We start from the raw sequence: 24,359 nt of genomic DNA on the forward strand, positions 1-24,359 counted from the left end.
CCCTTTTTTGCAGCAACTTCAAAGGCATACATTAGGCATTTCTTTCCTCTTGTCTTTTTTGATCTCCCTGAAGACAAATTTTACTATGGTGACAAAATATAATACAGTCCACTCATTCATTAGACACAGATCTTATTTACAGAAGTCTTATTTACTGTAGTGAGAAAGAGAGCATATTCCTGAGGAATGGTCATGGAAGAAAAATCAAAAAACACGACTAGCGAACTTAAAAAAAAAATAAAATAAACCATTACTTCTTTTATCTCACCAAGGCCTTTCTACAGCTGGGGAAATGATTAAGAAGGCTCTGTAGAACAGAAAATCTGAGAAATCCTGTAAAATTCAATTTTATTATTTTAGAGGTTTCTGAGCAGTTATGTAGTCCTTTTGAAGCTCAATTATAATTCAACAGGAAGAGGTAAAGGAGAAAGATTTTAAATCTTCCTTGGCAATAGGAGTTACAGAGGGACTGGATATAGAGTGAAGATAATGAGATCTTTCTGTCCCTTATATAGCCAGTGAAGATGCTGCATGTAATTCTTAAATGAGTACTTAGATCTACCGTATTTTAGATAAAGCTCCACAGATTTCTCATTTGTAAAACCACTCTTGGTTTTCGTAGAAGAAAAAACAGCAACAACATCAATGATGACTTATTCAAAACAAAATTAAAAGAACCTAAGAAACTGTGGGCATCGTTTCAGTGATATGTGCTTCCATTTATAGTGTTTCCTTTGACGATGTCAGCAGACATGAATCAAAATTCACAATGACTATGTCAAATATTTTGGATTATTTCTAGAACAATCACAACTATTTGCAGTCAGAAATGCTGATTTGTCAAAAAGAGAATAATGTCTTACCGGTCTTTGTAAAGATTTGTCTTGATAACGTGGAGTGTGTTGGGCTGATAAAGTGCATGTTTTGACTTTCCCAGCTGTCAGATCATATTATATCCCCGTATAGGTTATGTAGGAATGATGGAAGTTCAACAGAGGGTAAGAAAAAAAGTTTTGACCCTCATGAAAGCAGACACTCCATTTTTAAAAGTTTATTTTTTACGTGTCATGTTTTGATAATAAAATTTATCAGAAATTAAGTTTTGCAGGAACTTAAAATTATTGACCTTTTATTATAGTTCAGGATTATTATTTTATTATAGTTCAGGATTAATAGAAAATTCTATTTTATTTATGTATTTATTTTGTAACCTTTTGTGAACTGAAAGATTTGGAATTTCAGTGAAGGTAATTATGATATCAAATTTTCAGAGCTTCAAGTGTTCTGTAAGCACTACTGTATATGTTAAAATTTAAATACAAAATTACCCAATCTGCTCGTGATCTTAATTTTTAATTTATCTGCAGAGCAGGGATTTTACAAAAAATAAAAAAAAGAAAAGAAAAAAAAAGAAAAAAACTTTCCATCTGAGACATCAGTATTTCCTGGTATGTTGTTGGATTTGCATATATATATAACCATGCATCCAACATATCAACTATTCCCCCCCCAAGCTTAGGAACACAGAACCCTGAACACACTGACACTGCAGATAAAGCAGATAAAGTCGATATACATACTCTATTCTTCATTAAAACTAGCTATTTTAGGCATGCTGAACTGAATTATAATATTCAGGGAAATACTTAATATATTATTATGAAAAACTGACCAGTACAGATAGGAGTTTACTTAACACAAACCAATGCAGAACTGAAAAATGTCCTATTTAAAATCTCATTCATAATTAAACCAAGTGAAAATATTTGTAAATAATTTATACAATTTCCAAACTATCCTGTGAACTAGCAATACTAGCAATATAATTTCTGTATACATACCTATAAACAGCAGTACACGCTCTTTTACTTCAAAGATAGCTCCTGTATATCTAAAATTAAACTGATGCCGTTTTTGTATCTGGATCAAAGTTTTGTGACAGAGTGGGCAATAGCTAAATGGCACTCATGATAGGGAAGATGGCTTCATATAACACAGGAAACTACTCTGGTCAGACATCTGAGAATGTATTAAAAAGGGATGTTACTGAAGCAGGTAGGGATAACGGGAGAAGAAAAGGCAGGTGAAGTAGAAAGGAAACCATCATCGCAACTTCCTTGTACTTTAAGGCATCTTGATAGACAAAGAAAAAAATGTGAATCTAGAAGGTCAGCAAGTACAGAACAAAGGGTAAGGTATGTGCACGGATGCAAAATTTTTATCAGTGAACTAGAAGAGGTAATGCAGCTTGCTGACAGAGGAGCTGGAGTGAAAGACCAGTTATCAAGTGAAAAGGAGCATTTGAATTGACTTAGACTAGAAACGATGTGGCTTAGAGCAGAGCTGAGACTATTAGTGACAGAAATTAAATACATGCATCAAACAGATGTGCAATAGAAAACACTAATAAAGAGAAGGATCTCAATGAAGTTATCTAGAATAGAAATTTTGTTATTAGATTCTCAAGTTAAACTGAGAAAATTACCATAAATATAAGTTAAAATACTATTTGCCAGAAGAAAAATATTACTGAATATTCAAAAAAATCTTTGAATGCATGTTACAAATATATTTATGTAAATATATCCACAGTAGAAAAACACTCCAACTGTAAAAGGTAACTACCAGCCAGCCCAAAACTTAAAGGAGAGTTAATCCTCTTTCATTTCCTTATTAATAGCTTAGTGATTGAATCTGGTACTGTGTACCTTCAAGGCAGATACAAGGACCCAAAAAGAGGAAATGACAGTTTTTTTTTTCTCGTACTAATGTATTGGGTTATCATTACATAACATGAACTAATCAATTAGATTATCTTGTAGTTCCTGTGCTTTTTTTTTTTTTTTTTGCTACTATCCATAAATATTTTCTTGTTACACATTTTGTGAAATAGTTATAAATGCAAAAAAGGTTACAAACTTTCAAAAATTTAAAGTGAAGTTATATGAACCATGCTTTCACTATTTAGATATGTGTGAAAGTAATGTATTTTGATGCTGATTTTAAAGGATCTTAAAACATAAATGTGGTGTCTCATTAATCTGCATTTATATAAACAAATTTAACATATATTATTCACATTATATAATTGCTGCATAAGAGCATATAATTTCCCTTATCCTGGAAGCTTCTAAATCATGATAGAATTTTTCTGTACTGAAAACTGCTCTTGGCTAAAATCTTTTCTTTTCAAATACATAAGCTGAAAATTGTTTCACTCATTGACCTGTGAGCCAAGTTCCCCAAAGCCTGATGCAAATTAAAATGGTCGAGTTATAAATATCTCTGAAACTAGGTTTATAATGGAAACACAACCAGATCCTCGACTACAGCAGTACTCATGGGGGCTGTTAGGGCAGTTTATAGAGCTATCAGCGCCAAACTATAAGTTAATGAGGAGGAGCAATTGACTGTAATAAAGCACCCCTAAACAAGAGGAGAGCGTTAAAAAATGCAGGCACTGAAAATTCCCGTTGGGCTTTCCATTAGCTATATCCCTGTATAAAGTTGCTTCTTTCATCATTCCGCTTCTGGAAAATATTGCCTTGACTTCTTATATTTTCATATGCTGAATTCAGTAAGTACACTTTTATAGACCTGAGGAAGAGGTGTGTGTGAAACTAAAAGTCAGAAGCCAGTTGTCAAAAAGCAATTTACTATTCTCCTCTCTTCTCAGCCTTCCCTCTGTTCTCTTTATTATTACATGACTGGGAATGCGCCATAGGATGACAGCAAGATAAAATTAGATATGGCTCCATTTGACTTTTGCACCTTTTCACATCAATCCACTCCTGCAAGTTTTATTGTTAACATTTTAACATGGCACAGAGTACAGGTGTCTGTGGCAGGCAATCAGTGCTTGAGAAAGATGCAGTTAAAGACATGGCTTTGTTAACGTTAGGGTATAGGGGCAACGTGGAGTAGGGAGACAATTGCCATTATTTTAGTCATATAAATGTATCACTAGGTAAATTTAATGCATACTATGACTATCATTATAAAGCCAGCATTCACTGTAGAAGAGATAACAGAAAGATTTTTCTCAGTTCAAATGTGATTGGTGATAGCATGGAGAGAGAAGTTTTTTTCTTTTCCAGACAGAAATCACGGTACTCCATTTTTGTAAAGGCATTTAAAAGATTGAGACTGAGTGAAACTCATCAGCAAATAATGCTGCTGAAGGTAAACATGAACACCTTTGAAATCACCTTGATTTTTTTACACTGGGACATATGTGCTGCAGGAAACATTAAATAAATTCTGTGTCTTGGATTGAGATGAATGAAGCAAATGATGAAGTAATCCCCCCAATATACTTGTGTTGTTGTTTTGTTTTGTTTTGTTTTGCTTTTTCCTTCTTGTTGGCTATGTGCTGTCTCTTTTCTGAACTGCATACATACACTTAGCGAGAGTAATAAAGAGATAATTTAGACAATACACATACTATATAAAAAGATGCATACAGTATTCCTGTGTCTGGCTTAAATTAGCAAGTAGTTAAAGAATGTAAAATAATTCATTATGTATAACTTCATCCCCTCTCGAACACTGTTATATGAAATGCAGTAGCATAATGAACCCTTTTAAAATTAAAACTCCCTTTGGGGTCCCCTAAGCCTGTGCTTTCTACCTGTCACCTTCACTTGCAGAGTTGCTGCCACCTCTGTTTTCTGTCTCTGCTTAGCCTTGTGTGATGGTAAACTGGAAGGTGAAGGGTAAAACTAATGGGAGGATGGCTATGCTTTTCTGCAGTTTTGCTCTAGACCGCAACAAAATCCCAAAGTTTCGCAGCATGGAAACTGACATCCACTTTGTCAAAATGGGGTTGTGCTGAAATCCGTTTTCTCCAGTCATGTCCAAGACAGTTCGTTGTGGCCTCCTTTCCTGTGCATAGGGAATGGAAAGTGAAAATACAGAAAATAAGCAGTCTCCATTTCTTCAGATTTGTTTGATCAGATGCCTCCTGTTCCTAAGCTAAGAATGTGACAGCAGTTTTTAACCTTAAAAATACAGACAACAGGATAGCTCCAGTGGTGCAGCCAAGCTATGTCCTGCTATATGTTTGCATTTATGGGAAACCCATTAACTTGGTGTTTCATCAGTGCGCCTGCTCCTATTCTATATTACACTGGAAGACCTGGCAGTGGAGATTGCTCTGCACCCATGACTACAAAAGCGGACCATTGCTTTCTCCAGAAACTGGTATGCCCTGCTGATGTTGCCTGCAAGGCAACAAGGTCCACCTTCCTCAGCTTCTTGTGCCCCTTTTAGGTGAGGAGCTACAGTCTGCTGAGGGTTTAAGGCACTATTTTGGAGGAGCACGAAGGGCTAGAGGGAGAGGATGGGAATACCATGTTGCCCTGGGAGGAGGGAGGAATTCCCTGCGTGTCTCCTGCCTCACCACTGCAGCAAGAGACAGGGTACCAGGCAGCCCTGCTGCGAGCCTGGGGCTATGCATGTTATGGCTCCAGTGCCAAACTGGTTATATGCAAGTGATACATAACATGCTATATTGGATACTATATGCAAATCTCCCTAAGATAAGGAACTTGACTTAATTCAAGTATCATTTTTATCCTGTTGTGTCTATAGTAAATCTAGCAGAGAAAGACAGAAGACCCTTAAACGTTCATGCAGATTCCTTTGATTTTTAATCCTACAATTGTTTGTATAATATTGAGGAAAGAGAAAAATAATCCTTCAACATGTCTGCTGGGCTCTTCAGGCACAACATGTTCATAGACTTACTATATATATGCTTTATATCCTGCATAATTGCAGTGGAGAAAAAAAAAATAAAAAATTGCACACTCAAACTTAATTGAATTCAGAACCTCTAATATGTCAGGTCACAGAAGGCATGTACACATTTAAATAGGACTGCTGCTTTGGAAACCAAGTAGCTCTGAAGTACATCTACATGTTGGCTCCTGACTCCATGCAGCTCCATTAGGTAATGTTTTAAATATAAAACCACTTAATGATGAATGTTCATAAATGAAAAATGCATATCCCCCATAATACGTTTATCAAACAGCAGTGCCCACATATTTTTAGCACACACATAAAAAAATCACATTAGTCCATATTGTTGTGAAACTCCTGATCTGCCCTTGAGAGTCTGTTCTAGGATTTTAAATAATCAGTCTAACAAGGGAACCTTTTTATTTTATAAGTTCCTACTTTTTCTAATAGATAGCTAACAAAGCAGAGGAGGAATGAATGTAGAATGGCTTAGGTTGGAGGTGCTTTAATACCAACATAAAATTTCTTCACCTAGAGCTGTATGACTAACTGTTAAGAGATCTTAATTCCCTTAAAGAAATTAAGTGTTGAATTGACAAAGGTGTGCTGATTACAGAGCCATAATGTCCACAGTGGCAGAAGAGGCAGAAGGTATTCTCAGTAAGAGACCACTGTTATTAAATACACTGTCACAGAAAATTAGGCCAAAAGCAGATCACGTTTATAGAAGCTGCATAGCAAGGCACACCCTTTTAAATTAGACTGTCCTCCTGCACTCCACAGAATTTGTTCTGTACTGGAGTTTAATTTAATTCAATGCAAATCATACTGTAGTCAACCTTTTGGCTTCCACCATCTTTTCTCCCATGTTTTGCATGTTATGGAGACTATTTTTAAAGTTAATTAGCTTATCCAAAATAAAGCAGAGAAAGATGCAAATCCCAAACTAACATTTAAAAGCACCATAATATGAAACCGACTATAGAACGGTAGCTGTTAATTTTCTTCTATAGAAACTGCTTTTCTAAGAAAAGGAAAGGAAAGAATTCACAATAAAATTATTTTGAAGTCTTTATTTACATAAATCCTTTAAAACTAATTTATTTCCCTCTTGAAATGAAGTAGTAAATATTGAAATGAGGCATTACATAATGGGAAAGGAAGCAAGTAGAGGACAGTAGAAACACAAGTGCTGAGTGGAATGATTCTACAAAGAACAAATCTTGACTAGCAAGTCAATGTCTGCCATCAGGATTTCATGTGGTCTCCGTCACGTAGGCTTCCTGCTCCACAGAACAATCTTTGTGCTTATTGAATATAAAAGAAATCTAGACAAGAAGATGAAATTACTTAAGAAACATCTTCAGGAATGGTGCGCAATCCATGACACATGATCCACTTAATAGGAGCTGGCAAAACATTAGGAAATATACATTATTGTTGATGATCATCATGTGAGTAGTACTTACACACCATAGCCAGGGATGGTGACCTCTGTGATGGGCACTGTGCAACCACCCTGAAGTAGCCACTTCTTGTATCCAAAGATTTATTATCCCAGGAAACAAAACCATAGATGAACCTAAATTACTGCAGGGCAAAAGGTAACTGAAGCATCCCAAACCTCAGCTAAGAGCCAAGTCATGAGCAGCTCTCTCTGGGGAATTCTGTTTCTGTGTATCTACCTGTCTTGTGGGGGTAAGACAAACATACCATTGCCAAAAGCAGACTTCCTGCCTCTCACATGCCAAACCCCAATGCTGTAGGGTTGAGCCAGACATACTGTAGAAAAGAAGCCAGCTATAAGGATTTTCAAGGTTAGGAGGAATTACACTGAAAATGGTGTCCCTAATGCCATAATGAACATTTATTTTCAGTTTTATTATCTCAGCCCCAGCCAGTTGCCTCCTAGAGCTGGTGTATGTGAACAGGGGAAACATATGATGACATTCTTAAGAGAGCTGGAGATGAATGCTCACTCTAGTTGAAACTGCTGTGAAATAAAAGTCACAATTTGAAAATTTCAGTCAACAAACAGTTGTCCATGGTTTGTCATGTAACATGTATCAAGTCTGGCTCTGCGCAGACCTGTCCTGCATCTGATACTGAAAAAAGGTTTTTATTTCCTGCTGGTGTAACAAAATACATTATTAAACTCTCAGAATACTTGTGAGGGAGTAAAAACTTTGTAGTATAGGATTAGGAATCAAAGAGTTCTTGTCAAATTATATAAATGGTCTGAAATACAATAAGAAGCATTTCAGTAAAGATGAGTGATAAGTATTCTACTTAAATAGGCATAATCAACCACACACAATTACGGGGAGTAATGATGTGGTAGGCAGTAACTCTGAAAAAAAAAAAAAAAAAAAAAAAAAAGTATCTGATGGATTGCAAACTCAACATAAGTAAAATAACCAATAGTTACACTTGGAATAAAACAAGTTTCATGCTGAAATGTGTAACTAGGAGTGCCATAGATATAAAACAAAAAGTAATCCTTCATCTTTTCACTGAAGAAATCTATATCCAGCTTGAGACTTTGCTTCTCAAGAAAAATGTAAACCAATACCGAGACCCCAGAAGAAATCATCAGAGTTATAGAAACATGGTCTATAAGAAAGGCTGGAAATGCATTTTCTTAGAGAGGACTGAGAGACAGATGGTGGCTACCTCCAAGTATACAAAAGACCCCTGCAGGGATTCCTCCCTGGGGCCTGTCTTGCACCACCCAGCTCCTATGTGCTCAGCCTGGGAAGAAGAGAAGCAAAAAATGATGCTGCGTGTAAGGAGGGGAATGTCCTGAACATCTCAAACCTCCTGCAAGGTGGAGAAAAGTATCCTGCACGTCATTAGTGATTCTCCTGCTCCTTAGTATTTAGCAATTTGTCTTTCACATCACTTAACAAGCATTATATAGGCTTTTGTGAGTTGCATTGGGCTAAATCCCTACCAGTCACATTATTCCAATCTGTGCAACTTATGTTCCTGAGACTTACCACACTCCAATTGTTCTGCACATTGCACTACGCCAAATACTGCTAGGTTGCTTTATATCAAGATTTTTTAACTTGAGACTATTTTTGGTTTCTTGAATAATGCTCAGGGAATATGGTTCACTTGCATTCATGGGCAGGCTGCTTGTGTACATTTATTAATCACATTAAAAAACACAAAAGTGACAACAAAATACTTCTGTATCTTGTCAACTTCACCTGGCATTTACAGAGAAAAGCCCAGATGTGCTGGGAAAAATATGGCTGAGTGGCAAGCTAGTGTGTGTCTTAAAAACAGAAATGCAAGTTTCTTCAAATGTGTACAATTTTCCATTGATTTTCTGGCAAATATCTGTACTATTCTCATTTCAAAACACCAAATGGCTCACACCAGACAAAGTATAATGAGCTAAAAATGTTTTCCATTTTGGGTAATATACCATTTTGATCAACAATTTGGCTAGAAAATAAACAAATTATGTATATGCAACTTCCTTTTGCATTTTCTGTAAATCAAAATGAAGGGAAAAAAATGTGTTGGTTTTTGTGTGTGTGTTTGTTTGTTTTTGCTTTTGCTTTTAAACAGAAAAAGAACACACACTCAGCAATTGATTTTGGAATACAATACTTTTGGAAGTACAATACTTTGAAATACTGAAATACATCTAAATTTTTTTTTTTTTTTAATCATATTCATAGAATTTAGAAGACTAATTAACACCTGGCCTCTGGTTGGAGCTAAAAAAAAACCAGGCAGTCCAGAAAATGTAAAGTGCGGTTGTGATCTGAAGTACTCATGGACCCACATTCAACATTTCACACCCTCTGTCAACAGTAAATGTACGGCTCTTCTCCCTTAACTATGCAACTTAGATGTCTGTTTTTATGATGGGGTCATTCTAGAATCTTTCTAGTCAGTTGAAGGGGTAGGTACATCTGGAGAAAAATTCATCTTCCCCTAACCACCTAACTTTCAAATGAATATTTATTATGATTATTATTATGTTTGCTAGATGTTGAAATGAGTAATGCCTGTTTCCTCCACGGGGTATGCAAGCATTCTAGACAACTACATGGTTCTTGATGTCTACACTCCAGACACTTGAAGTGTTGAAGATAAAACCCAGCCAGGACAATGCAAGTGAACAAACCCACTGCAGTATTGACGTGTACTAGATCAGAGCCTTATTATACTCCAGATAGACCACACAACAAATTCCATATTCTTCCCACCAGCTTAGACAGTTACAGTTAAATGATAGTGACTATCTCTGAATGATATGACCTGAATTTTATCTACACCTACAGTTGCAAAATTAAAGTAGCCCACTGGAAAAGAAACTAGACACTGGCATCACTCTGAGCTGCAAGCTATAAAACAAACCCTCAGCATTAGATAGCTCTTGATGACTCCCTTGTGCAGAGTAAAGTAATAGTGACTGCTCTGGACAACTGGTTTCAGAATTTTAAAAACAATCAGGTAAATATTCCACTTACTCAGTGTCCACTAGCACAGAGATAATTGCTAGTAGCTGCAATAAGTTTAGGAGTTACAGTAGATAATTCAATGTGCTATACAAATATATGTGTTCTTCTATTATTCATACCATAACATTTGTTGGTTGTCTCAGGAGTAACAAGTGAGGCTCCTACTGGTTCATGAATTACTTGAATTATACATGGTTATGGGCAGGCATTCACCATGTACAAACTGGTTTTGAATCATGCATTTCCTGAGGGCAATATTTCTCATGGTAACTAGCAAACTTTTTAGGTCTTTCAGAGCCTGCTGTGTATTAGTAAATTACTACTGTGGCAGTGATCCTAGCAAGCACACTTTCTGGTAAATATGGGAGATAATGAATGTATAAATGTTGGTAGATGGGAATCAGCATTTGTAATTTTTCACATTCACTAAGCTATCTACCTCAGTTGGAGTATAAATTATAACATAAAACTACTAAGCAACTATCTGCAGTTCAATTGTCACTATAAATAGCTGTCCACAAGAGGGAGGTGGCAGTAGATCATATTTTTTAAGTTTGGAACTGTATAATCATATCATAACTATCAGTCCTGTTATGCTCTCAGTTTTAGGCTTTTGTTTCTAAGTACCTCTTCAGTGTGTTTTTAGTTGTTCATTTGTATGGGCAGTTCTACCCGTCTATAAGGGAAATGTGCATAAAAACACACTGTGTAAATACAGCACATTAGCTTTACCAAAGGACAAGCCTTTTCTGAAAAGGTTAATAAAGACAGATTTTTCTTGTTTAAAAAAAGAGCAAAACAAAACAAAACCAAACAACTTTATTTTCCCAGAAACCCAGAATCCATTTTTACACCAGTAGAGACTGAAAGGAAGCTCAAACATTGTGAAGCCTGTTGCTGTTCATGGAACATTTCAGATCATTGAGGTACCAAACTTTATTTTTTTATTAATGTTTTTTAAAAAATGCGTTTGTAATGTCATGATGCAGACATCCTGTTCAAGCCTTGGTGCAGGAGATTGAGATCCTGCTTTGTCCTGGCTTGGGCAGCAGAGTAGCTACAATAGGATGTAGTACGTCCTGTGTAGTACTGGATAAGTACAAGTGCCCTAACACTGTGCACTTAGCATTCATGTCTGCAACATCTAGAAGTTTCATAGGAAGCTTGCTGAGTTAAAGACATGCAGTGAGCTAAGTAAAAGTCTTTCACTGTCCCCCACCAAAAACATAATGTGAGTAAACATGCTGTCAGAGAAGCTGCGGATCAGTAAAATGCATTAGATCTTTTTCACCCTGTGAAGGCAGATTTACTTATTACATCTATTTTCTAGTGTTTTGTCCAAGTGCAGCCTAAAATTCTGAAGTACTAGCACTTCTGCCTTCTGCTTCAGAAAGTGAGCTAGATAAACCCCATAGTCAGGATGTGTCTCTTGAATTTCAGGTATAATTCATGCTGTTTTACATTTCATTCCTTATAACAAAACAGCATAATATCTAATGTACTCCTGCACTGCTTTAGTCTTTGCTTACCTAAATCACAATGCCTACAGTGAAAGTTTAGGAGTCTTGTTAATAAGAAGGCATTGTAGGGATTTTTTATCACATTAGTTCTTAAGATAGAACTGCATTTAAATACTTTTTTATTATTTTTAATGGATGTAATGATAAAGGAACATGTCATTACTTGTTGGTGATAAGTACAGAAACTTGCTAAACTTCCTTTATTTGATAGGCATTGAGATAGGAGAGAAGTTAATAGCTGTTATAAGACATTTCTCTAGTTTGTGTAAAAGTAAATAACTATTGAAACCATCTCAGGAAAGAAAAAAAAAGTCACAGAAACACAACTTGTAGACTTTCTGCATGTTTTATTTGCAGGCTGTGAATTTTATGGCCATAAACTTTGAAAGCATTTTGTATTTGTACTTCCTATTCCTAGTCTCAACAATTGCACTCTGCAAGACTTTCTTTACTCCTGTCCTACCAAGGAAAAAGGGGTTCATTCAGCCCAACATGCCAAACACGGCTCCAGAGTAGTGGTCCCCAGTGAATCCAGTGCCCCTCCAGTGCCCCCTATTTTAGTGTTCTTCTGTTTTTCTCATTTTGTTTGGTGACTCCACATGCTTATTGTACCCTGCTGACCAAAAAGGTCACAGAATGACAGAACGGTCGAGGTCAGAGGAACCTCTGGAGGTTATGTGGTCCAACAACCCCCTGCTCAAGCAGGGACACCCAGAGCAGGGTGCCCAGGATCATGTCCAGGCATCTTTTGAAGATCTCCAAGGAGGGAGACTCCACAATCTCTGTGGGCAGCCTGTGCCTGTGACCCTCACAATGAAAGTGTTTCCTGATGTTTAGAAGAAACCTCCTGTGTTTCAGCTTTTGCCCACTGCTGCTTGTCTTATCATTGGGCACCCCTGAAAGAGCCTGTCTCTGTCCTCATTGCACCCCCCCTTCAGGTATTAATATGCATTGATAAGATTCCCCTGCGCCTTCTATTTCCCAGCCTTCCCTCATAGGAGAAATGCTCCTGTCCCTTTATCACCATTGTGGCCCTTTGCTCCACAGCTTCCTGGAGCTGGGAAGGCAAACCAGAGCCTGAGAAACTGGAGTTCAGGGCAGCCTGAGAACTGCAGTTCAGGGCAGCAGAGCCTCCCCCCAAGCAAACTGGGCACGTCCGCAGGTGACCCCACATGTCCATGCAGCAGGACCCTGCTCCACGCCTACTCTCACCCTACGATAGCTTGCTTTAAATCTGTGCAAGGACTTTTAATTAGGTACAAAACGAGGTACTAGGTGAACTAAGTAAGCCCTGAAGTAGTAAGTAGAAGGCTGATTGTCACCATGCTACACCTCTAAGACCTGTGCATAATTTTAGATTATTTTTTAGCTTAATTTATGGCTACATGTTACAGCAGGAAACTGTGAGGGCTCCTGTTTGGATGCTGTTTTGAAAATATGGGCGTACATGACTGACACATGCCTAAGTAGTCAGTGTAGTCTTCTTCAGTAGTGAATATGTTTGAAGTGAGCAGGTTGCACTTGTAAACCTCATGGCTAGTTTTATTTGTCTCAAATTCAACAGTGAATGGCAGTTATCCCTAAAGAAAGTCAGCAGCTGCTAACCAAGTAGGTGGGGGTTAGTGAGCTTAAGAACAGTAACTAATGTCCCCAGGATAACCATTTTAGGATGCTTCAAGTCTTTGTCTTTTTTTTTTTTTTTGTCATTCATAAAAGGCATGAGTAGCTGCATGCTCTGCTGTGATCCTTACTAGCATTACGGAAGCCCCAGGCTGTAGGAACGCCAGCCCACTCACCTTTCAGAAGCACAGTGCCCCAGAGAAGTGGGCTGGCAACATTCTACAAAATTTTAATGTAGTATAATAAAGAAAAATACGAGAAAACAGGAACTTGTAACATCTTGTACAACATTCACTTCACCCTTTGCACTTTATGTGTACCTGGCAGGAAGACAAGTATTTCAGAGCCAGTATTCTCGTACACTGAAGTTGTGTAGCTTTACTTGCATTACCCAAATTTTTGCTACTTTGGCAGTATATAGAAGGTCTTTGTCTATTAAAAGGTATTTTAAGCAGTAAATTTATTTCATATTTATGTTTGTATGATCCTGATTTTTTATGGGGTTCATCTACTTAGCTTACAAAGGTGTATCTATGAGTGTATGTCACTGATCTCTGTAGATAGTACTGTAAAATAAATGCTCAGTAACAAATAATACAAATCGTTGTGTATTTTATAGAGACATGCTTCTGTTGGCTGGTTACTATGGATACTTTTTCTTGTGGGTATTTGTTATTTATAACTTCAGTATTGCATCTCATTATAATTTTGCTTTTAGTTTTTATAACTTTTTAATAACAGAATAAGAATAATAACAGAATAATAACAGAATAAGAATAATAACAGAATAAGAATTAAAGAATAATAACAGAAAGAAATCATTAGGATTACTTGTTAATGTGTTGGTGAAGCTTTCCCAAATCACTATAAGCAAGTACAAACTTTATTGTAAAATATATCTTAAATTATAAAAGAGAAAAAAATGTAGATGGGATGCATATATATATTCACAGCAAGACTTTAGAAAAAGCAAATCCTAATAGCGGGTGAAAATCCGACAGCTCTGCTCATGAAAAGCCTTGGTGAGCTGACTGTCACTTCCACACTTTCTATCTTCTAGCTGGCAGGACTTCATATAGGAAAATAAGGAAGATGTCTTCCAAAAGTAAAATCTAAATGCTTCTCTGTTATAGTTAGCATCAAATCACATTAATTCCTCTACTATTCATTGTGATAATGATATTAATCAAGCTGCTCCCTGGATACTCATGTAGATGTAGTATGTAATTCTATGGAAGCTCCACTGTAATTTAGTATGAATTAATGTTCACTTACAGCAAAGTGTTATGGGAAAAATATATTTGTGGACTTTACGTAGGATCCTATTCTTCTACTGTGAAAGAGGCCAAGCAGATGAAGCATGAGCCTGAATAGACGTTGGGTGTAATGAGTAGATGCAGTTGCATGTAGAGTGCACTTAACAGTCTCACAGTGTAAAAATGCAAGGCACTCAGAGCTGTTATATTTTCAATGGCTTCATCAAGAAAATGTTGAGAGACACTGGTATTGTGGTTAGGATTAATGGAATCCCTCAGTGTCCTCATTAAATTTAATAAACCTGTGCAACAGGAATAATAATAACTCTTCACATGCGTATAGCACTGCTCCTTTAGTCAAGGATCTCCAAGCATGTTACAAGCACTTGTGAATGGAGCATCACGGTCCACCTCTGTGGAGAGGCTCTCATCTTCATGCCACAGACGATATCCTCTCCTGGGAGATGCCTCAGCACAGGGTCCTGCAGGAATTCTGGACAGGCTTTACGATTTTGTTCTGATTCCTTGAGAAATTATATTCAGTGGTTGCCTAAGATCCTAGTGCTAAGTGTTAGGACTCTTTTTTTTTTTCTTTTTTTTTTTCTTTTTTTCTTTTTTTTACCATTCCATTTTTATTTTTAAGAATAACTACATTTATCTACAGCTTGTAGATTTACAGTACCTTTATCCCAAGGCTTATTTCATGTTTTTAACTGTGTTACAGACAAATTTATACTGCTCAAACTCTTATTTACTTCACTGGGACAGTTTGATTAAGTAGCCATGCAGCCTATAGTCCTGGAATACTCATTTTAGAAAAAGGCTTCTCTTCTTATTTTTGGTAGATTTCTGGTGGCACAGAGACCTTGTTGACTTGTGTTCTGTCTCATCAGATCAACTTACGAGTAAATGCTCAGAATTTCTAAAAGTTTCTTCAGCTGTTCTTCAGCAATAGTGATTTCTCCTCCTAAATCTCCTCCTAAATAAAACTAAAGCTGTCCACAGCTCTAGGTTTTCCCTTCATCTGGTGAAAACTGATCATCGATTTTTAAATGTACTGCAGATTCTCACCTACTATTGTGCCATTTGTTAATTCCCTTCTTCTTTAGTAACAGTCCAGCTCTCTTCCACTTCAGCCATTTTTGCCTAAGATGTGGATGATGTGAAGCCACTCACTTTCCCACTCACTCAGGCTAGGAGAATGACCAGGGACTTCTTTTTAACAGAAGACTAACTGCATGGCCAGGGTATGGCAGATCTGCTGGGAGCTAATTAATCTGTAATTTTCTCTTTGTGTGCTGTGTATCTGGTCCTTTGACTGTTGCTGAGAAAGTTATGAAAAATGAATGGAAGGGAGAGGACTTAGGGATTCTCTTTTTTCTCCCTGAAGTTATAGATTTGTGCTTTGAATTGGCTGCTGAGGACTATGTCCATACCCTTATTTAGAAGGAAGAAAACTGACCATGTTTACTATGAGAGAGGACAGGACTTCTTCTGAGCTCCTATGGACAAAGGGTATTACAAAACCCACCTTGAGAGGCAACACTTTAAAGGCTGCCACATTCCTCCTTAGCCCTTTTAATAACACAGACTTGTTCTGTTCCTCTTCTGTCATGCTTACCTGATTCTTTACTCTTGCTAGACGCCTTCTGTCTTTCAGACTGCCACTCAAATGCACATGCTCCTGCCCTTCCTACCTCACACAAACAAGTTTTACTATTAATTAGATTTGCCTTCCAGCCCAACTGTTCACAATCCAGTAAACAGAGAAACATCCAACAAAGAAGACAGGAAAGGGTGGGAAGCTGGGAAATCCATCTCCAAGTTTTGCTCCCAGGTCAATATCTTTCCTTACTTAATTATGCTCTGTAAAGTTCTTTGAAATCATTGGATTAAAGGAACTGTGCAAGTATATGGTGCAGTTAATTATATTGCATTTGTAATCAGGCCATAAAAGAAAAACCCTTGAACCACAGCTATATTGTTCCAGGCACCGCAGTCTGTGGACTTCTTCCTTTGAATTTCGTTCCATGACAGCCAGCGGTAATAGGTTCTCACTGTATCCAAAACTCCTGCAGTCTTTTTCAGCCTGCCCTGGCCAGTAGCCCATCAGCTGTTCTACAAACAAACATATATTTCATTCTGTATTTATTTCTTCCTTCTTCTTTGTCCCACTGTGCAAGCAATTATCTATTGAATCCTTAATAAGCCAATCTAGTCCAGCCCACATGACTATTTTTCTTCTAATCAATTTATTCAGCTCACATAGAGGGATTTATCATATTTACAATATCACAGCTATTTGTGTGGGAGTTATGAAAGGTAAGGAGTAATTTTAGGGAAAGAAAATCCAGTTGTAGGTTTTTGCTGTTTTTGTTGAGCTCCAGTATGCGGGGGTTCGTGCCTCCGCTTGGGAGGGGAAATTCTGGATTTCAGTCAGCAGAGTTCAGATCCACCGAGGGAGGAACAGAAATGTATAATTAAACAAGCAGCAAATCACTTGGAAAAAAGGAGTCAGACTTTTGCAAACTGTCTTTTTTTTTTTTTTTTTTTTTTTTTTTTTTTTTTCCAGAAGCATTTTCTTAAGTTTTACCATTGTTCTCTAAACCCTGAAGATGGACTTCACCCCCATCTGTTATCACTTTAAAGTGAATTTATTATCACAAGGGAAGAAAACACAAAAGGCTCAGTGAATCTGGTTAGAGAAGAACCTGTTCAGGATGGATATTTATGCAAGGTGACTTTTAAACCTGCTGTAAAAATCTTAAATTTAAACATGACTTTTAAATCCACTGCTGTAGCCTCAAGTCCCCACAAGGTGTGCACATGGTTTGGTCTCCACATTTCCTGGGCCTCATGTCCCTCACTGTGTGTGCTTGGCGAACACTTTTGGATCCAGGCAACTATCCAGCTCTACTTGAGATTTGACTGCAAATCAAACTAATAATTTCCTTGGCCTGCAGAAAAAAAAAAAAAAAAAAAAAAAAAAAAAAAAAAAAAAACAAAAAAGGGGTTTTTTTTTTTTTTTATTTGGTTTTATTGATTTATTGACATAACAGTAGTATTAGCAGGCCCAGCTGAGGCTCCTGGATTGAACATCTTCCCTGGATGCCCCAAATCCCGACACTTCTCCCTGATATTTCCGCTTCATAAATGATATGACTCAGACTTGAGCACAGTGTGCATGGTATTATTCCAATACATGATGGCACTATTCTTACCCTGCCATAAAAATAAGGCCTATGCAGAAACAACACAGGGGCTGTAGAAGCAAGTAACGTGTAAGAAATTTCAAACTATATTTTCTGTATGAATTGCAGTACATGAAAGGGTTAATTTCATGTTGACTCATGAGAAAAGTATGAGCTGCTAAGACTTGTACATTAAGAGGCTTGGTTTCTGCCATAGCTGCAGCATGTGAGGTGCAGCACATGCTTTGTTTCATTTCAGAGTGAAAAATTCTCCTCTTAGAGTTTCAAGAGGAAAATGTTTTCTTCACAGGCACTTTTATGCCTTTTTTTTTTTTTTTTAGGCACTTTTAATTCAAGTATTCTTTCTTCAGAGACGCACACATAAATCAAGTTTCCAGAAAGACTGGCACCAATGCCAGTGTTAAAACATACCTGGATTTTTTTGTTGTTCTTTTACAAATTTCAGTATATTTTATTCTTCATGTAGATCCTGGGCTCTCCAGAAGGGTACAATCCAGAAGGGATTAGTTCCAGCAAACAGCACAGATGAAAGCTGATATCCAGTATCTGCAAGGGTTTAAATCAAATACAAATGCAGTCACTGTAGATTAAATTCAACCTTGCAAGTGCAAAATGGATGGAATTTGCATCTCTCTGGAAAATCACAAGGCCTGTCATTAGAAAATTCTCAGTTATAACATTACATATTTATAGCACATTGGTTGCATTGAACAATGTTTATTGTTAGTTCCCCTTTTAGGGCTAAACCTCATCCAATGCAGTTTAGTGCCTTTCTTCTGAAATGCCTTCTTTCTTGAAATGCCATCTGTGTCACCATACTTGATCATGCCTTTTGATAGAGGGTTGCTGACCATCACTGCTTTGCCCAGATTGAGCTTCTGAATAGTGGCCAGACTCCTCCCAGGTCAGATGTTGCTCTTAATCTTTTTCTGGGGCACATGGGCAGAAGATCCAGAAAAGTGCCATCCATCTGTTTTTGCATTTCCCAATTACTTGCATTTGCAATAACTTAGCTTGTCAGTGCTGTCACCCATAAGACACATTCTCTTATAATTGAGTACTGCAGCATCTCAGCAGGCTTCTGAGCTCTATTTTCGAGTTCAAAGGAAGATCTAAGGTCTGTGAAGAGAGAGAGGCCCGTACACGGCACCTATTTCTCTGTGTCTGTCTCCTCCCATAGAGATTTAGACGAAATTTTCTGTATGATAAAGTTTTCTTCCAATTTTTTTCTATGCTGTTCCTCATACAGCTTCAGGCTAAACTTTTATTAATTAAAAAGAGCTTCCAAAAGGCAGGAAAAATTCCTAGAAGACGGGAGGGGTGAAACTAAGGCAAAGAGCCTTGAGAACTGAAGCAAACAAATAAAACAGATAGAAAAGAGGGAGAAGCAAGCTCTCAGTAGTGTTAAAGGTGGGGAGATAGAAATCAGGGTTGAGGAGGACATTGATTCTGACAAGCCTTGGCTGTCAGAAAACCTTGGCTGAGGTGGTGCTGTTTTTCACCTTTAGCTAAGCCTAGCTTGTATTAAACAACCTAATTATTCTTGCTTAACAGTCACAGCTCTCTAGCCCAGCCATGAGGCTCATCTTGACTGCAGTTTGTTGCTCCCTCCAGGCTCATTTGCTGCAGCCCAAGGCTCTACACGTTGACAATATACCAATAAGCCCTTTGACCTTCCCAGTCTCATCCTAGATGCCCAGACAATGGCTGTTCTGCACAAAAGATAGCTGGGAGATGTAGGAGCTGAGAGGTAAGCATGCTGGGGACTCTCTGTAAAGCTCTCAGTAAAATGAGCCCCATAGGGTGCAAGTACTTACCACAGTGAGGCTGAGTCACCAGAGGAGGTTCTGAAATCCATAGTTTTAATCTGAGGAGCAGAGTATATAAAAAAGAGAAATTATAAGTCTTAATGGATGGCCGCTTTGAGTATGGATTATACATTGCTAGCAATATGCCAGTGTTTACAGCACATCATTAGCCTGTTAGAACTGTAGTGATTGAACTTTTGTGTTTGTTTCAAAAGTGCCACAGTACAACATTTTAGTCTTTCTGCTGCAGTAACCACTGGTTGTTACAAATCCCTTCATGAATGCATTATGGAAAACTGGGGCAGAGTTCTTCACTAGCTAGCCAAGTGCATGCCTGCTGGGGCTTTGTACTAGGCAGCAGTGAATAATGTTTTTAAAGCCAAAGTACAGTAGAAACCCATTTTACGCATACAAGCATGTTGCACAAAACTAATTCGCATAGAAGTTCCCTGCTGGTATGTGAAATTTATATCGTTCTACAATGCAAAGTTTATTTTTCAGGTGTTCCTTTAAGTGGGCTCATTCTTGTATTGCATTTCACCTGTTAGTGTCCTCAAAATAACTTAGCTTGGTACGTCTATTATTTTGTTGAGTATTCATGTAAAAAAGGTCTCATTGTACTTCCCTCTATGGTCTAGTGCACAAAATAACATTCTCAAAGGATACACAGTACACATTTAATTCTGCCCTGCTTTACTCATTGGTATTATTGCAGGAAAAAAAATCATCCTGCTTGACACCCTATGACATGGCTGTTAGAGGCAGCACTTCACAACATGCCACAGATGTTGCGACCTCTCTAAATGGGTTAGGATCTATGCATCCTTGGCAAAGCAAAAATATAATATGAGGCTCTAAGTAATGACATTATCAGAGAAGTTTGTTAGTTTTTTTTTTTTTGTAATTATGAATATAAGGTACAGTTTGGAACACGGATCATACAATAAGTAGTGAAACGCTTCATTGTTAAATTAGTAATATTGGGATAACCTTTGTAAAAATTAATTCATGTAGCTATTTGCTTGAAGCTATTTGTACTTAGAAATGAGGAAAAAATGCAATATTTTAACACTATTGACTATAAAATATGTAGCTGGTTGAATGACAGAAAAACGCAAAGAACTTTGTGCTTTGTGGCTCCTTTTCATTCTTGGACCAGTCTAAAGTTGGAACAAGGAAGTATTCCTTGCTAATAACTTTCAGCATGTTGTTCTTCTTCCATTTCACCACTTCATGTGCTTTATCTCCTGCCCTCCAACAGAAAAAGAAAATGGCAAAATAAATTATAAATAAAAAAAGGAAAGGGAACAAATCAATAGAAGATAAGACATTGTATTATGGAAAGGTAAAGACAGCAAAGCAAAGGGAATGGAAAAGTAGGAGAAAGAAAGTAGAATAAGGAAAAAGGAGTCATATTTCCAAAGAAAAGGGGAGCACCACCAGAAAAATAAGTAGCCCCATAAGAGCCTAACTATTAAATTTAAATAACTCACCTAATTGTTTTGTCATCTCAGTATATGAATCTTACAACTATATTTACATTAGACATACCTATTATCTTCTTTTTACAGGAAATAATGAAAGGAAACCCTGACAAGACTGATACAAGTTTTGCAGTTAAAGCCTATGTTCCTGTGTTCTTGGCCACCAAATGAATAAAATGACTAAGAGCTTAAGTGCAGAAAAGCAGACACAGGTGCAGTAACAGCTTAACAGCTTCCCTTTTTTTTTTTTTTTTTTTTTTTTTTTTGAGGGATCTGAAAACCAGCATCAGCTTTCCGGTTCATGGAGCAGCACCCCTGTAGCACTCCTGATGCTCTAGAAGCATTGCCCTCATAGCTACAGATAGGGTGAGAATACAGTATGGCTTTGAGATGGAGCTGGTATGTCAGAGCATGGTTGCCAGAGACCTGTTGATCTAGGTGGTTCATTTGAGTCCTTATCTCTATTGGGTATCCTAAATATTTATCTATGTTTTGAATCAAGATGAAACCACCTCACTGTGCACCTAGCTGAGGTCACCATGACATGAATTACAGTACAGGAAAGAACTTTATGCTTCGTTTATTTATTTAAAGAAAAGCAGCTGGATATAAAAAAGTTGTAATTCCATCAGTATTTAGTTCTGGAGCTGCAAATTGTATTTCAACATTCACCACACACAGCATATATATACATACACATAACAAATCAGTTCCTGTACTGTGCCTAGATATGTTGCAAGCACATGACAGAAATGGATCATTTTGGAAATTCATATTTGGCAGTGCTTTCACTGTAAGACTTGATGGCAGCTGGAGGCATGCTGGATATATTGGTCAAGATAAAGATATAGGGCTAGATGATACCAACAGATTGTAAGAGATGTGCCAGACGCTGTTTATGACCCAACCCCCCCCCGCCCCACATACAACATGTTGCATTGCGTCCTTTTTACACTTTCTTAACAAGCTCTGGATTAGTTAAAAATCACTTCTTAAGCCAAGCCACTGAGTTAACAAAATTCTCATTACTTTTCCAACACAGGTATCATGGATGTATTGATATCATATTTTACAATTGAAGGTGTGGATATTTGCTTCTGGCATTACAATATCTGCTTTACAATTATGACACTTACAGGAAATTGGAAAACCACAACTTAAGTGGAAAAAGAGAGGAATAAAGAAATTGAGACATCTTCTAATACTGACAGGCAAGGACTACTTGGAAAATCTACATTTTAGCTGTGCAAATCTGGATCCCAAAAGATGGTGTAACACAGGGTTTGGCCCGAGACATTTCAAAAGCTTGAATGAGCTGAAAAGCTAGATGTATTCATTTAGCAGTACACAGTGTAGTTCTCCTCCAGGTTATTCTAAAATCTGTGCTATCCGGGTACAGTAAGACACATTAGTAGCAGAGCAGGGATAAATGCCAGTAACTTTTTCAATTTCTCCAGAGGCCCCACATCTTTGTCACTGACCATAAGTGAGCATTTCAGACTCTTTTTCTATCATTCCTGCTAAAGGCAGACTTGAGTCAGGAGCATGGAGAAAACTGGTTGCTGATTAACCTGTTTGACCTGTCACCTAAGAGATTTGTGATATAAAATATTGCTTGAGCTTTTTAAACAAATAACTGTAATTTCCATTTAATTGATTTTTGACCTTGCACTGCAATTATTCAATGGTAATTCACCTGAGCATGGAAGAACAGCAGCTGCATACAAACTGTTAAGAAAGATGCTGTAAAAAAGATATGTGCACCAGAGAAAGACTGAATTTATTACAGGCTAGCTTACATTTGTGCAGTAGCCAGTTGCATACCGTTTCCTTTTCCTGTGATGTAATCATCAAAGGCAACATAATTCACAAGGAAAACTTTGAGAAACATATGGAAGTCTGTGCTATGCAAACAATAAAAACCCTTGTTTGAAAGCAGTTCTATTGCTTTGTTTTTAGGACTGTTTTTTTATTATTTATTATAAGACCCAGGAGCATGCTTAGGATTTTACAGAACAAAAAGGAATTGCAGGTCCCCACCCTGAACAGCACACAGCCCAGGAGAATGAAGACAGGATTAATTCATAGGAGGCCAAATTCTGTTCTTTGTCCAGAACAACCACAGTTTAAGAATGAGGTGGCTCAAATTCTGTCCTGGATATTCAACCCATGATTTTGGATCTGAGAAAAAAAAATCCTATTAACCATTCATCGTAATCTGGATGTCTTAATGATCTGACTATGTCCTTTTAGGTTGATTACAGGGTATACAGTAACAATGATTATCACTGTTACTACTATCCACAGTCAAGATAATCTGTATTGCAGCCTTGCATAGAGACTCACATAGAAGAGATTGTTTTTTACCATTGCACACAAGTTGCTGCAATATGTGGAGAATTGCCTTTTTTTAATTAGGGTGTAAAGGGAGATTGGCTTTTGCAGAATAAACAGAAAAAAGGAGGAGAAGCGGAGCAGTTCTGGTCTTGAGTTTCTATTCCTCCAGGCATAGAACAGCAGTCAGTGCTTGTTTGAGAAAATTTTATTTACCTACTGGATAAATTGTAAATCACCTCTCCAGGTTTTGAGCCATCCTGACTTTATTCTTACAAGTTATATCAAACTTCAAGAATATCCTAACATCTCTTCACTGGAAACCGGAAAAACAAAGAAAAGCTTCACTGTGAAAGGGTGAAAAAAAATCCTAAAATCAACGACATAAATCACAGCCCTGACTTGAATGAACCCTTTGAAATTAACTGATAAAGGATTCAGTGATACCCTTGAAATCAGCTGTCTGTCACAAGCCCATAATCTCCATGCAGTGGGATAGTATTTGGACAATGGAATTGCAGGAGTAATTGAGAATTGACCTTGATGCTCAGGCACTACCAATATCCCATTTTCAGACTGGTTGCCAAGATGACAATATCGTGGTGTGTATCGGTGAGGAGAAGGGGTGCATGCAAGGTCCTTCATTCAACCTTTCCCTTCCCTTTAGGAGATGAGCTGCACAAAATGTACCTACAGTTCATATTCCCATTGCAAGTGCTGGCAGAATGTAAGAAGAGTCCTTGCGATCTGTCTCCTATATTTAATCAAGGGGCCCATGCTGGCGAATAATGCACTGTTTTACTGCAAATTTTCTGCCTGGATACTGGACAAGATTCTTTGGGTTTATGCTCATAGCATTCATATTTGAATTATCTTGGTTTGGGGTTAGAAAGCCC

General features: G+C 37.4%; 1 long non-coding RNA gene across 1 annotated transcript; it reads left to right on the plus strand.

The window, feature by feature from the left end:
• The first annotated feature begins 248 nt into the window (after positions 1–248).
• Positions 249–23,587, plus strand: LOC118167166. The gene is made up of 4 exons (XR_004750986.1): positions 249–998; positions 11,061–11,155; positions 17,198–17,362; positions 22,172–23,587. It is a non-coding gene; the product is annotated as an uncharacterized LOC118167166 (long non-coding RNA).
• Positions 23,588–24,359: the final 772 nt, after the last annotated feature.

The sequence above is a fragment of the Oxyura jamaicensis genome, chromosome 4 (genome assembly GCF_011077185.1).
Source record: "Oxyura jamaicensis isolate SHBP4307 breed ruddy duck chromosome 4, BPBGC_Ojam_1.0, whole genome shotgun sequence".
Taxonomy (NCBI): domain Eukaryota; kingdom Metazoa; phylum Chordata; class Aves; order Anseriformes; family Anatidae; genus Oxyura; species Oxyura jamaicensis.